The sequence below is a fragment of the Talpa occidentalis genome, unplaced genomic scaffold (genome assembly GCF_014898055.3).
Source record: "Talpa occidentalis isolate TD23 unplaced genomic scaffold, MPIMG_talOcc4v2.1 talOcc4.2, whole genome shotgun sequence".
Taxonomy (NCBI): Eukaryota; Metazoa; Chordata; class Mammalia; order Eulipotyphla; family Talpidae; genus Talpa; species Talpa occidentalis.
The window spans coordinates 15,483,604-15,497,698 of NW_023602073.1; the positions used below are offsets into that span (position 1 = coordinate 15,483,604).

The following is a 14,095-nucleotide window of genomic DNA, read 5'->3' on the forward strand; positions in this document are numbered from 1 at the left end:
GGACTGGAGGATTGAAGAAGTCCAGGTCAAGGTTTGCTCTGGGGTGAACTGTGAGTTCTATGTCTGCGTGACTGTGGGGGTGTGTGCGTGGACAGGGGTGTGTGTTCCGCGTGGGTGTGGTCCCTGGCAATAAGGAGCTCACTGGAACCTAAAAATGGTCAGGACATTGCTTTCCAGCTCTCTCTCCCTCTGCTTTCTCTTTCCCAGGCACAGTGCCACATCTCAGATCAGGGTGTGAAGTCAGCAAGAGCAGGCACTTGGGGTTCAGAGCATCCCCAGGAGCACAACCCCAGGCATAAGGAAGGCTGGTGCAGCCCCTGGGAGAAATCCCCTCCGTGGGAGAGCAGTCTGCTAGTCCTCAGAGCTCTGGCTCCGAGGGGGAAATAATCTATCCGGTTCCTTGTGTTGGATCTGCTTTTAGTCCAGGCCCTGTGAGTGCAAAGGAAAGGTCTCTCACTCCCTCCCTCAGCACCTCCCCACACATGGCAGCAAGGGGAGGGCAGCAGGGCTGGGAGTCTGAGCAGCTGCAGCTGTGGGGAAGGGCAGACCCTCTGCTCTGGTCCTGCTCCTCTGTCTCCAGCTCTCAGTCCTCACTGGTGGACACTGGAGGGTCCAGCACAAGGACCCCACAGTGGACAGGCCTTGCCCTCTGCTTCCTGCCTCCCCACATCCTGGTTCTGCAAATTCCCTCTGCCTCAGGCACCCTTCTTGTCCTGGGAGACCTGTCCTCCCCTGGAGGGAGACAGTCACCTCCCTTGTGCCCAGGGCCTCTGCTCCCAGCACCAACTCCTTCTCTTGCCACTCTCTGCAGCTCTCCCGTGGAGTATGGTCTCCACATAAACTGGATTAACCTGGATCCCCTTTTTCTCTGAGAGTTTTACTGAGTCTTGAGGACCAGATGTGGGGGTGTGAGGAGAGTCAAGTGTCACTGACCCCATGCACTCTGCCCCCAAACCATTCACCTCTGTTGCTGGCAGGACAAAAAAGTAACTCAGAACTTGGGGCTGACTCCTCCGAAGTTCATTTTGCAACAGGGTGGTCCCCAGGAAAGGGGGAGGTTCCCTGCCCCACCCAAGGGAGGGTGGAGTTGAGCAACAAGAGGAGAAGCTGCAGAAGAGACTGAGGAAGGAAGGAAGCAGGATGGAGCCAGGAGACCTGGAGGAGGCGCATGGAGCCTAGAGACACGTAAAGAAACTGCGCTTGTCTTTTGGTCGTGGACGGGGTGACACAGATGTGGGTGAGACCCGTGGGGAGGTGACGATGGCAGCTTTTATCTGGATGTTGATTTTGCTCTTTTCCTTCCGGGCTTGTCCGGTTGTTTGTGACCCTTTTCTGTGGGTCCCCACTGGAAGATGTTTTAGACTTGTGGCAGGCTTTGGGGCCTTGCTCTGGGCCGACCCCATATGGATGGAGTTTTACCCACGAGGGGACGGGTAACTTTGGTTGCTTCATTTAGAAACTAGACTGTTTGCCTTACCTGTATTGTTTCCTAGTTTTTATTAAAGTTCCTTCCCATTAAAGTGTCATATGTTTTGTGTTGATGCGGCGGATGGCAGAACCCATTTAGAATAGGCAGGTTTGCGGGGGTTTGGGCTGCCCCTCTCCCTGTCCTATAACAATTTGACACAGAGAGACTATCTCTCTCCCTCCCTGACTTCTCTTCTCTCCTACCACTTTTGCTAGCAAACCTGTCTCTTCTCTATCTCTCCTACTACCTGATCAAAGAACACTTTCTGCCATGAGGGAATGTTCTTCACTCGGATATGGTGGGACTATTGGCAGGTATGAAGCATTGAATAATGGCTGGTGGGACTCAAACATTGAATTTAAATGTTATTATTGAATTTTAATCTAAACTGAATGGGGCAAACGAGACAGGGTTCAACCTATCCTACCACACAGGGAGGTGTGAGGCATTTTTCAATCCATTATGTCTCCAGAGAGACCTCAACACCTGTGCAGGCTCAGAGGCTCACGTGAAGCTTAATTCTTCACTGGAAAATCCTGTCTATCCATCTCTGCCTACAGATAATTTCAGGAAGAACCATGGCCTCAGTCCCAGGGATCAGGAAGATGAGGGAGGAAGCCATGTGCTCCATCTGCCAGCAGCTGATGACAGAGCCTGTGAGCATCTGCTGTGGGCACAGCTTCTGCCGCGGGTGCATAAGCGGCTACATTGGTCAGAGTCTCAATTGCCCGATTTTTGTGATGATGCGTCCCTGTCCCTTGTGTGGAACATCAATTCAAAGGGAGAGTCTCCGACCCAACAAGCCGTTGGAAAACCTCATTGAGAGCATCAAGGAGCTGGAGCGTGAGAGGCTGTGTGAGGAACACGGGGAGAGGCTCCACCTTTTCTGTGAGGATGAGGAGCAGCTCATCTGCTGGCGCTGTGAGCGCTTCTCCCAGCACAGAGGACACCGCACGGTTCTAGCAGAGGACGTGTGTTTAGGCTATAAGGTGAGTGAGTGGCCAAACCTTTCAGCAAGTACTTCCTCTTATGTTGCACATTTTTATGAAATTAGTTAATCTGAACACCAAGATTGTGACCCTAAAGAGTTTTTTCCATCACGTTATTTTCTGAATAATAATTTATTATGATCCCAGTGAGTCAAGTCTTGATTATCTACGCCAAACTTCAAGGTTGGTCAGAACCCATTCCTGTAAGAAATTCCTGTAATGAACTTCTCCTGGACAATACATTGTGCTCTTTGCCAACCTGCCTCGTTCATGGCCTCATCTCGAATATATAATTGGAGACACCACAACGTGCAAGAGTACAGGAAATCATCTGAAATCCTAGAGGTCAGAATCACTAACTGTTAGATAGCCTACAGTCTACAAGGAGTAAGAAAAGGAACACAGGCTGCCTCATGTCCCTTGGTGTGGGTGGTGAGGAGGGGCACCAAAGGGCCTGAATGGGTATAGGGGGAGACTGCCCAGAAGTGAGTCCTGACAGGAAAATATAAATAACCGTGTGTGGAGAAAAAACAGGATTCCACTCAGGCAGACCACCTGTCACAGCAGCTTGCCTGACATTCTAGTACCTTGTCAGGCGGTGTGTGTTGGGACTGGCAGGTGAGGGCATGAGAAAGGAAGTCAAGGAAAGAACGTGAGTGTCACTCAGAGTCTACTCGTCCACAGTTGGGATTTATTTGTGGAGGGAAAGATCAGGCTGACATTTAAAAGAACATTCTGCGTGCACAAAGTAAACATCAAGGAGTAAAATCAAAGTTAGAACTCTAAGAAAAGGGGATGGAAACAGGTTTTAGCAAGGATCATGAAGGAGAGTTAAAGGATTTCAAAATAATTGGTGAGTGATGAAGCCTTGAGAGATGTTCAGGCACCTCCTAATTTCTCACTCAGTAGCTCTGAATAAGGCTGCCCTTTGCTGTGCAGGAATGAAGAATTGGGATTCGTTCCTCCTCTGCCCTTGTTGACATTTGAAGGAAACAACCCCAGTCAGGCTCTGTGTTCCCTCATCCTTGAGGTGCTATATCTTGTGTGAAGGTTCAGGATCCTGTGTCAGGACTTGTCAGTCCTGAGCACCATCAACGCACTCACCTCCCCCTGTAATGCCATGAGCAGCTCATCACTGTAATGGGGCAGATCCCATAACTTTCCCAGCAAATAGTAAAAAATAAAGCAACCCAAGCTGATGGATGTACCTCAGGAATCAGACTGTGGAGGTCAAAATCTAGCACGAGTTTCAGTTCTTACTAGATGGGATCTGTGAGCAACTTTGTTACTGCCTTCGTGACTTGGTTTCCCCATCTGTCACACACACACAGCGGAGGTTGTCATAAGATGTTAGTATATTCTTGATGTAGAATTACAATAGCACTGGGCTTACAGCAAGAGCAAATCAGTCTTTTACCAACTAGATTCCTGACATTTTCTTGAGAGCCCTGTGTTGTTTTGAGCATATTTAAGAGTTTACAGAGAGCAGGAACAATTCTTTTACTGTGGACCATGACTAGCAGTTTAGTAAGCTTCAGATTGCTTCTCTTGAACATGTGAGAAAGTGTTTGAAAAGTAACCCTATAGCTGAATGTGGACACTAAATACTGTAAGTTGCTGTCATGACACTGTTCTTCAGGTGATACAGGGCTCTCCCTCCATGACCTGGTTCTGTAACTTCAGCTGCCATCCTAGGCTCTCCTTCCTGACTCACCATAAGATGTAAAATATCCCACGTGTATCATACACTCTGTAGTGTTTATTACTGGTCCAACACATTATTTTATAAAACATACTGTTAGGTTATTATAATCCTGTTCTATATGCAACATGACCCTGGAAGGTTGTAGTAGTGGTTGTATTTCAGGTTCTGGGTCAGCGGATGAGCTGGGAATTACATCTCAGTCACCTTCCAGTGATGGCCCCTTGGGCAGTTTACTGCTCCCTTCCTAAGCCTCCACTTCTACAGCACAGAAAGATGTTACAATCCTAGAAACGCCTCGTGTCAGCTAGAGGATCGGTTATGTTACAGCCCTCATAATTTTGTCCTTTGTTAAGGCCTGAAAATATATTCAATGTTAATTATTTATTGGCGGTTGCACCCTGTAGGTGCCAAGTGAAGGTTTGTGAAATTGACTAGTCGTAACTCAGACCATTTTCCTTCAGGAGAAGCTCCAGGAAGTTGTGACAAAACTGAAAGCACAGAAAGATACATGTAAGAGTGCAAAGTTGTTCACGAGAGACCAAATAACCAAATGGGAGGTAAGAATTTGAGTTTATTGACCTCAAGTTATATTCCTTCCTTGAATTTAAAGAGAGGAGGTAACTGGGAAAGTATTAGACAGTTCATTCTCTGTCCACCAGAGCACAGATCAAACTCCAGAGGAATCCATTTTTTTTTTAGTTTTAATACTACTAGTTGTCTATACCCATGAGAATTTATCTCCATTTTCTTCAACCTTTCGATAATAGTTGCCTAGTTGTCCTGTGCCTCTATCAGGAGACTAGAGTTGGTATGTCTGCTTACCTGGAACCCAGAACTTGACTGGATTTCTATTTTTAACAACTTTAACCTTTGAAGGCCTCCACCTGCTGGCATAGGCAAATTTATCATACTATAGTTTCTGAACTTGAGCTGCCAGGTTTAGAAACCACCTTTGGGAGGCTGAAAATAGAATCACTGCAGGTGAGATTTTATTACTCAAACTTGCAGAGCTCATGAGGAGGCTCAGAACTGCTGTAAGAATGCACTTGAGGGTCTCCCCTGGTGGCGCAGCGGTAGAGCGCTGGGCTGGGAAGCTGCAGCAGCCTCCTCAGTGATGGTTCGATCCCCCGCCGCTGGCAAGGGTCCCACATGGCCGCTGTGAGGAGCCCACCTGGCTTGCAGACCTCTCCTGCTGCCCGCTGCTACCCTCAGTATGTATGTATGTACCCTCAGTATGTATTTCAGTACATCTGCCTGTTCTGCTCCCCACTCTGGCTCTGGTGAATCCTCTCACTCTCCCGCACTTCTGACTGTACCCAGTGCTTGTATAAATAAATCTTAAAAACAAAAATAGAATGCACTTGCACTACAGACTTGGAGTGTAGCACAATATCATGGTCAAACAAGGTATGAATAGAGAAAGCACCCATGGAAACTGCAATTCTATATCTCCCAAATGAAAACTGAGTCCTTCAGGGTGGGTCATTTGGTTTCTGTCAGTCTTAGCCATAATGATGATAGTGAATCCTCTCTTGGTGGATAATTATTTCTGGAATCTATGATCAAAACCTGTCACCTAAAATACCCCCCTGCTGAGGCTGAGAATCATAGACTCTTCTACCAGCCTGGACATCTTAAATTCAGGATTGGTTATATTTATCACAAGCCTCTGTTTGAAGATTCACATTTACCTTCTAACATCCCCTTAAACCCTTGGTTTTATCTCTATAAATGATCAATTATTTGACCTTGGCCTATTTCCATGTGTGTGTATGATTTAGCTTCCTGCCCCACGTTCTCCTGCAACTTGACTAAGGAAGAAGGAAATCAATTAGATCACCATAGACAGTTGAGTAACCCTCTCCCACACTTTGGTGCCTGCTCTCAGGCTTGACATACAGCGGGGAACTGGACATTCAAATGATGTAGGGGATAATAATATCACAGAAACTGAGCATGTTTCCTGGTGTGTGTGGGTGCGTTAAAATAAACATAACATTGGGGCCTCCCTGGTGGCACAGGGGGTTAAGACGCAACCTATGAAACTATTCACAGCCACTGCAGCACAAGTTTGATCCTCGGCCAGGGAGCCACCCACATGGTGCAGCAGACCTTTCCTGACTCTCCTGCTTCTCCCCTTAGCAGTGTATTTCAGTAGATCCACCTGTTCTGTTCCCCACTCTGCCTCTCCTCTGGTGAATCCTCTCAACCTCCCATACCTCTGGCCTGTACTCCCGTTCCTATATGCATAAATAAATCAATCTTTAAAGAAATAGAAAATAAAAATGCTGTTTTAACACTTTGTGAGTGTAAGTTCATCAGTGCTTTTACACTATTGTGCAACCATTTTCACTCTATCTGCAGAAACTTTTCATTGTTCCCACCTGGATCTCTGCACCCATTAAGCAATACCCATTGCTCTTTCTTCAAAACTCCTGGTAACAGGGGCCTCCCTGGTGGTTAAGGGGTTAAAGTCTCAGCACTATAAAGCTGTCTCCAGCCACAGCAGCATGAGTTCAATCCACAGCCATGGAGCTAGCCCACATAGGGCACAGCAGACCTCTCCTGTCTTTCCCGCTGCCCGCCTTAGTAGGGTATTTAAGTAGATCTGCCTGTTCTGCTCCCCACTCTGTCTCTGGTGAATCTTCTCACCCCCACACTTCCACCCTCCATCTCAGTTTTTGAATACTAAATAAATAAAAATAAATCTTTAAGAAAAACCACTCCTGATAACCATCACTCTACTTTCTATGCCTGAATTTGATTAGGTACCTCATGTTAGAATAATATTGCAATGTGTGTCTGACTTGCTTCACTTACCATGTCTTCAAGGATTCATCCTTGAACATATATGGAGTTTCTCCTTCCTAAGGCCAACAGATTTCAAACTGTGATATCACATTTTTGACTCATCCATACATAAACATTTGGTTTGTTTTCCCCTTCTGAACACACTTTCTGTATTTTAGGAGAACATAGAGCTTCAAAAACAGAAAATCCAGTCTGACTTTGAGAATCTCATCAACTTCCTGTCAGAGGAGAAGATGTACCATCTACGAAGACTGGAGAAAGAGCAAGAACAGACTCTGGACAAACTGTTGAAGAATAATAACTCTCTGAAAGAGCAGAGCCAGGAACTCAAGAGCCACATCCTGCAAATGGAGGAGAAATGCCAGGGCTCAGCCCAGAACTTGCTGTAGGTGAGCTGTGCAGGGGAGGACATAGAACAGGGATCTGTTGCTGGGGTGTTACCAGGGACAGGGTGAGGAAGCATGGGGCATCTGGCACGGCCCTGCTGCCTCATTCAAAAGAGCACACAGGTGTTGGGAAGTTAAAGGAAGATTTCTTTTAGTACACATCTGTATGCGCAGAGAGGCCTCTGCTGTCTGGAGGGTAATGTCAGACACTGCAACTCCCTCCAGCCTCCACACAGAAGACAACAGACTTCAACACGCTGGCAGCTGATGTCCTAGGAGACTGGGGTGGGCTCATCCTCCTGGGAGTGCCTGGGTATCTCAGGCTGGGGTCACTCTTTACTTCTTTATAGCCCCACATAATAGACACCACGAAATATGAGTGTGTGGCACTCACCTCTCACCTTTGTCTTTGCAGGGTGTAAAAGACACCTTAAGTAGGTAAGTGCTGAATGAATACAGTGGGAAAGTGGGCTGGGTGTATAGAGCTGAATAGAATTTCCCACTGAAAGTGTCCTTGGTCTCTGCTTCTTCTAGGAGTTCCGCAGTGAAGCTGAAAGTACCAAAGCCTGTCTCTTTGAAACTTCCTGCTGTCTGCAATGTTTCTGAGCTTTACTTTGACATGAGGAAAATATTGAGGAGCTACCAAGGTATGGAAAGTCAAGAATCTCTTCAGTGCTAAAGATGGCAGGGAACTTAAGAGGTAACCAAGTTGACCCACTGTTCATGGGCAGACTCACAACCAGAGAGGTGATTTAGTTGTTTCAATGGAGCTGTCACCTCCTCCGTACCAGGATGCGCCAGGCCTTACACAGGACTTAATGATGTGGCAGACGCCTCAAATGCCTGCTTCCATTTCTTAGCTGTGTCAGCTAAGGAAAATCACCTCCTCATTTTTCCCTAGGCAAAAAAATGAAATTATTAACAGTTCCCACTTTGATGGATTGTCATGAAAATTAAAAGCATTGACATGTAGGAAGTGTTTCCAAGAGTTTTTAACTGTTAACCTCAGCGCAGTGCAAGAAAGGTGATTATTATGAACAGGTTGTGTATGGTTTTAGGGCCTGATCTTGATGCCCCCATGAATGTCAGAATTGGAATGAAAACCAGTTTTACTAACACCGAAGCATGAGCTGCCTGCTTGCTCTTGGCTCTGTTATTCAGTACTTGTCATATCTGTAATCCCTTATCCACAATTATAAAATTGCAATACCTCTAAATACTAAACTCTTTTAATAATTCATCTGACTGCAATTTGAATCTAAATCTGAAATGTTAGATTGGTCTTCTTTTTTTTTTTTTCTGTTTTATTTATTTGTGCGTAGAAGAATTGGGATATAGACCGAAGGTGTGCAGGGTGAGGGGATTCACCAGAGACAGTGAGGAGCAGAACGGGCAGATTGAGTGACAAACAGTGCTAAGTGGAGCAGCAGGCAAGACAGGAGAGGTCTGCTGAGCCACATGTGGGTTAGCTCCGTGGCCAGGGATCAAACTCAGGCTGTAGGGGTGACTGCATTGAGACCCAACCCCGAGGCCAACAGGGCCAACAGGGCCTCGGGGCCTTAAAGTGTTTAAGCTTTTCCCATCTTCAATTACTTTTATGCCTCCTTGATCTATCGATTATGAAGAGAAGAATGTTAAAATGTTTCATGATGGTTATAGAGCTTCATATTTCACCTTGCAATTTGGTGATTTTTTGCATTGTTTGTTTTGAGATGACATTACCAGTACTTGTGTTTGGACTTGTGATTTTTCCTAGTGACCTGCATACTTTTAAGGTGATTCTTTTCTACCCTGACTTAATACAGTGTGATACCATTGTATAACATAACATTGTATAACCGTCCTATGTCTGTTTGTTACCTGTGCTGCTTAAAAAAATGTGGGTGGAGTTTTAAGAATCCAGTTGATATCTTCTCTTTCAGTATATTTCACTTTCCAACCTCAGAATATTTTAATCTGTCCACTTCGGTTTTCCTGTATTGTTCAGATAATGTGAATTGAAATTGCAAACTTCTATGAATCAGGACAAAATATGGGCTGACTAAAGAGAGTTGACTAAAGGAGTTATATCAAAGATGTGTGTTAGGATAGCAAATAAGGACAAGTGAAGGCCCCAGGACTAGGAGTAGGTAGGGAGCCATCCTCTGTCCTGGGCTCAAGTGCTGGGAGAAGGGGGGGCAGGGATAGCAGAGAGTGTCCAGAGGCAGAGGAATGGAGGCCCCCGCCCCAGTCACAGCCAGTGGAGTACAATTAATCTTATCTCTTGTCTCTGCTTCTGTTTGCTTGGGTCTCCTCTAGTGCTTCCCATTGGCTAAAGTAAACACAAGTCAGAATAGAGGGATCCTGGCTGATGTGTCCACAGGGGTCTGCTTTAGGGAACAGAGCAGGTAGGGAAGGTGGGGAGAGACCTCCACTGAAAACAAAGGTGTCAGCACAGCAGATGCTTCTATACTTGATTTCTCTTATCACCACCATCCAAGCAACCAGTGTTTAACGAGTATCTCTGCGGAGGCTCCAATATCTCTGCGGAGGCTGGCATCTAAGTAGAGCATTCCATTACCACTTTGTCTTTTTTAAATTGCATTTATAGTATTTATAGAAAGTTAAATTTATAGTATTATTTTTCAATTTTACTTGACTCTTCAGATCATTGTTGTGTCTTAGTGTACCACCTTATACTCACTCCTGTGGATCATTATCTGAAGCATGGAAAAAAGCTTATTCTTACAAGCCATTGGACTAAAATGTGTCCTGAGGCCTGGGTAACATACTGGGGCTATAATACCAAGCAATGCTATGAGCTCTGTTGTCTTTTTGATCCTGAGAGTTGGTGATTGTTTCGTAGAGATGGGAAGGGATCTTTGTGCCCCAGTATTCCATGGTACTTAGTGGTCCTACTTGGGAGAGTCCCTCTGGGAGAAGAAAGTCATCTTGTCCACTCTGGGCAGTTCTGGTCCTTGCGGTCTCTGAGTGACTAAGATGGCGATGATGCTGGTAAGGGTGGTGATTGTGATGGGGTTGATGTCACTACTACCACTTATTGATCGCTTACATGTATCACAAATTTCACCAAGAACTAAGTGTGTATTAGCCAATCAATTCTTCCCACCATTCTTTATGACAGATAGGACGATTTCTGCTTTAGTTTTCACCCTCTCAAAACTGACTCACAGAACTAGTAAGACAAAGTTTGCATTTGAGCACAGACTGGTTTTACTTCAAGTAAAGTATATTCTCTTCATCACCAAAATGTCTTTTCTTTTTTCAGTCAGTGTGACTCTGAATCCCGATACTGCTCATCCTGAACTAATTCTGTCTGAGGATCGGAGACAGGTGACCCGTGGCAGCCCCCAGAAGAAGCATCCCGATTCTAGGAGATTTAGTGTGTTACCCTGTGTCCTGGGCTGTGAGGGCTTCACCTCAGGGAGACGTTACTTTGAAGTGGACGTGGGAGACGGAATGCAGTGGGATATAGGAGTTTGCCTGGGAAATGTACCCAAGAACGCTGACGTGACACTGATGCCTCAGTCTGGATTCTGGGCCATCAGACTCAGCAACGGGAACTGCTATGAAGCTCTTACCTCTCCCCCAACTTCCCTTCCTCTGAAGGAGAAGCCCACGGTCGTGGGACTTTTTCTAGACTGTGAGGCTGGACTTGTACACTTTTATAATGTGACAACTGGCTCCCACATCTTCACCTTTGAGAAATTCGTCCTCTGTGATACTATCTGGCCCTTTTTCCAGGTTTATCATTGTTCACCTTTGTTCCTGCCTCCTCCAGAGAAATAAGTAAGTACAGGAGCCAAGTCTTTTTGTTTAAACATCACAGGTAATATAAAATCCCGTGAAGGCAGTAATCAGATGTTTACTTCGCTGCTCGTTCCCTTCACCTGTGATAGTGCTGAGCACCCAGCGGCGCTTTAATAAATCTGCATTGACTGATGCATGTATAGACTCTAAAACACGACAGATGATAGCCATGATTATAAATTGCTCTCTCCATCCCTCCTCAGTGGGTTCAGATTTGGGTTTACAAGACTTGTTGGCGTAAAAGCAGGGTGACAGTAATCTAGAGGTATGCATTCTCCCAGTTTGAAACCATTTAACTCACATGTGGGGATGAAGGGATGCTGCAGATGTCTGTCAGCCACCTAAGAAATCCAAAATGGGGTCTTCCTGGTGGGGCAAGGGATTAAGACATAACCTATGAAGCTATCTGCAGTCACTGTAGCTCGAATTCCATCCCAGGCCAGGGAGCAACCCACATGGCGCAGCAGACCTCTACTGTCTTGCCCGTTGCTCCCCTCAACAGTGTATTTCAGTCAGTCTGCCTGTTCTGTTCCCCACTCTGTCTCTGGTGAATCCTCTCACCCCCCACACCTCTGGCCTATACTCCAGCTCTTGCATGCATAAATAAATAAATCTTTAAAAAAAACAAATGCAAAATGGCTGTAATTCTCTAAATAGCGGTGTTGTTACGTAACTGAAGTAATTATCACTGTAAACCAAATTTAAGTTTAGTGAAAGGGACATTTATGATACAGATTAGAGTCAAACTGAGGACGGGCCCTGGAGACCAGCATCAGATTTCCTTGAGTGACTGACTGGTCACTTACCTGAAGTTTCTGGCCTAGATTTGTACATGGAACTTATATGCGCAGAAAGTTCATAACTGTTTTTTCTTACTGAAGGTGAGAAGACATCTACATAATTTCCAACCATTTTGTTTACTAAAGGAGTCTGGTTTCTAACAACCTCAGTTCATAGATAAAGGAGAGGGCCTCCCCTGGCAGCGAAGGGGTTGAGAATGGGCTGCAAAGCTGCCCACAGCTTCTGCAGCGCCTGTTAGATCCCCGGCCACTGGCGAGGGTCCCACACGGCACGACAGACCTCTCCTGCTGCTGCACGCAGCTCCCCTCAGCAGTGTATTTCATCCATCAGACTCTGCCAGAAGAATGGCTACATGGCCCTTACCTCTCCCTCAACTTCCCTTCCATTGAGGGAGCAGCCCCTGCTGGTGGGAGTTTTTCTGGACTGTGAGGCTGGATTTGTGTCCTTTTACAACATGAACACTGGCTCCCACATCTTCACCTTCCCAAGGGCCTCCTTCTCTAGTACTCTTTGGCCTTTTTTCCAGGTTAATCATTCTTCTCCTTTGTTCCTCCCTCCACCCCTGGAGTCAATTTAAAAGAGTCTCTTTTGTTTCCAGTCGTAGAAATATAATGTCAGTCGTATTAGCACGGGACTTGGTCAGTTTTGTCATTTGCTGTTTCCTTTTACCTGGACCGGCGCTGAGTTCTCAGTGGACACTCAGTGAGTGTGCCATGACTGCTGGACACAGCCACTGTGCAGACAGCACAGAAGATCAGCCTGACCTGCGGGGAAGCGAGAGAACAGCAGGGTCATCCCTTGTGCTCTTTCCCGTCACTGGGTCAGATCTCTGACCTGCAGGGTCCTGGTCTGACACTGGGTGTCTGGCCATTTCATTTCATGTGAAGTTTTCACGCCTCATCAATGTTGTCATTTGGGTCAGTAATTGCTTCCATTTATGGACAAACCATCCACTGTATGGATGTCACGCATTGTGTGTGCCTGTTCATCAAAGGACGGACATTGGTTGTTTCCACTTTGGGGCGAGTTCAAATGATGCCACTGTGAACAATGTTGTACACGTTTTTGTGTGATTATGTTTAAATTTGGAGGTTTGTACCTAGGAGTAGAATTGCCACTTCCTGTGGTAACTTTTTCAACTTTTGAAGGAACTGTCTGTTTTCCAAAGAAGCTACAACATTGTATATGCTCACATGGCATGTATGACATTCCAATTTCTCTACATTTTATTGTAGGTATTTTTCAAGGTAACTATGCTAATGGATGTTAAGTGCTGTCTCCTTGAGATTTTCTTTCTTCTGGCTTTTGCATTTTCCTGATGACTGGTGATGGTGAAACTTTCATGGTTAATTGTGTGTCTTTTTGGAATTATCTCTATTCACATGATTTTCCCATTTTAGTTGTATTATTTGTATTTTGGTTTGCAATAACTTTTTGTGCTAATCACAGTTCCAGGTATGTCCCTTATCAGCCTAATAATTTTAGAAACTTTCTGTCATTCTCTGAGTTCTCTTTTTACATTCTTGATGGAGTCCTAAGAAGCTCAACTTGGTATCCTTGTTATATTGAACTTTTATTATTTGTGTTTTGGGTGTCATCCAGATAACCACTGGGAACCCAAGGGAACAAGAGTTTTTCCCTCTCTTTTCTTCCAAAAGGTTTTAACCATTTCAGTTCTTACACTTAGATCTTTGGTTCTTTTTGGGAACTCCAGCGATCTGTCCACTTTGGTTCTTTGAATTCCTCCATCCTACACTCCCCATACACAGGAGGGGATGCACCAAGGGAGGGGTTTTATCTGGCCTCCCCTGAGCTGTCTCAGCACATCACACACATCACCTGAGCACTGGGCTCTCCCCACTTAGGAGACATGTCTCTGAAGGCTCTTCTGCGTCCCCCACCCCTCTCAGCCCTGAGCTCTGCATGATTCCCTCCTTCACACAGCAGGTGCCAGGGGGGCAGTGGTCACAGGACACACCCTGTCATGAGCTTGTCTTTGTCTGGCTGCTGCTGTGTGGGGGTAGTTGATCCCCTGTGGGGTCCCTCATCTCCTTTCCTGGTCCTTTGACAAGACAGCTCAGAATGAGCTGGCCTGGGTGCCGAGTTGCATTCAGGACAGTGACCT

General features: G+C 45.8%; 1 pseudogene; it reads left to right on the forward strand.

Moving 5' to 3' along the window:
- Window positions 1-2,046: 2,046 nt before the first annotated feature.
- Window positions 2,047-12,595, forward strand: LOC119251720 (E3 ubiquitin-protein ligase TRIM38-like; annotated as a pseudogene).
- Window positions 12,596-14,095: the final 1,500 nt, after the last annotated feature.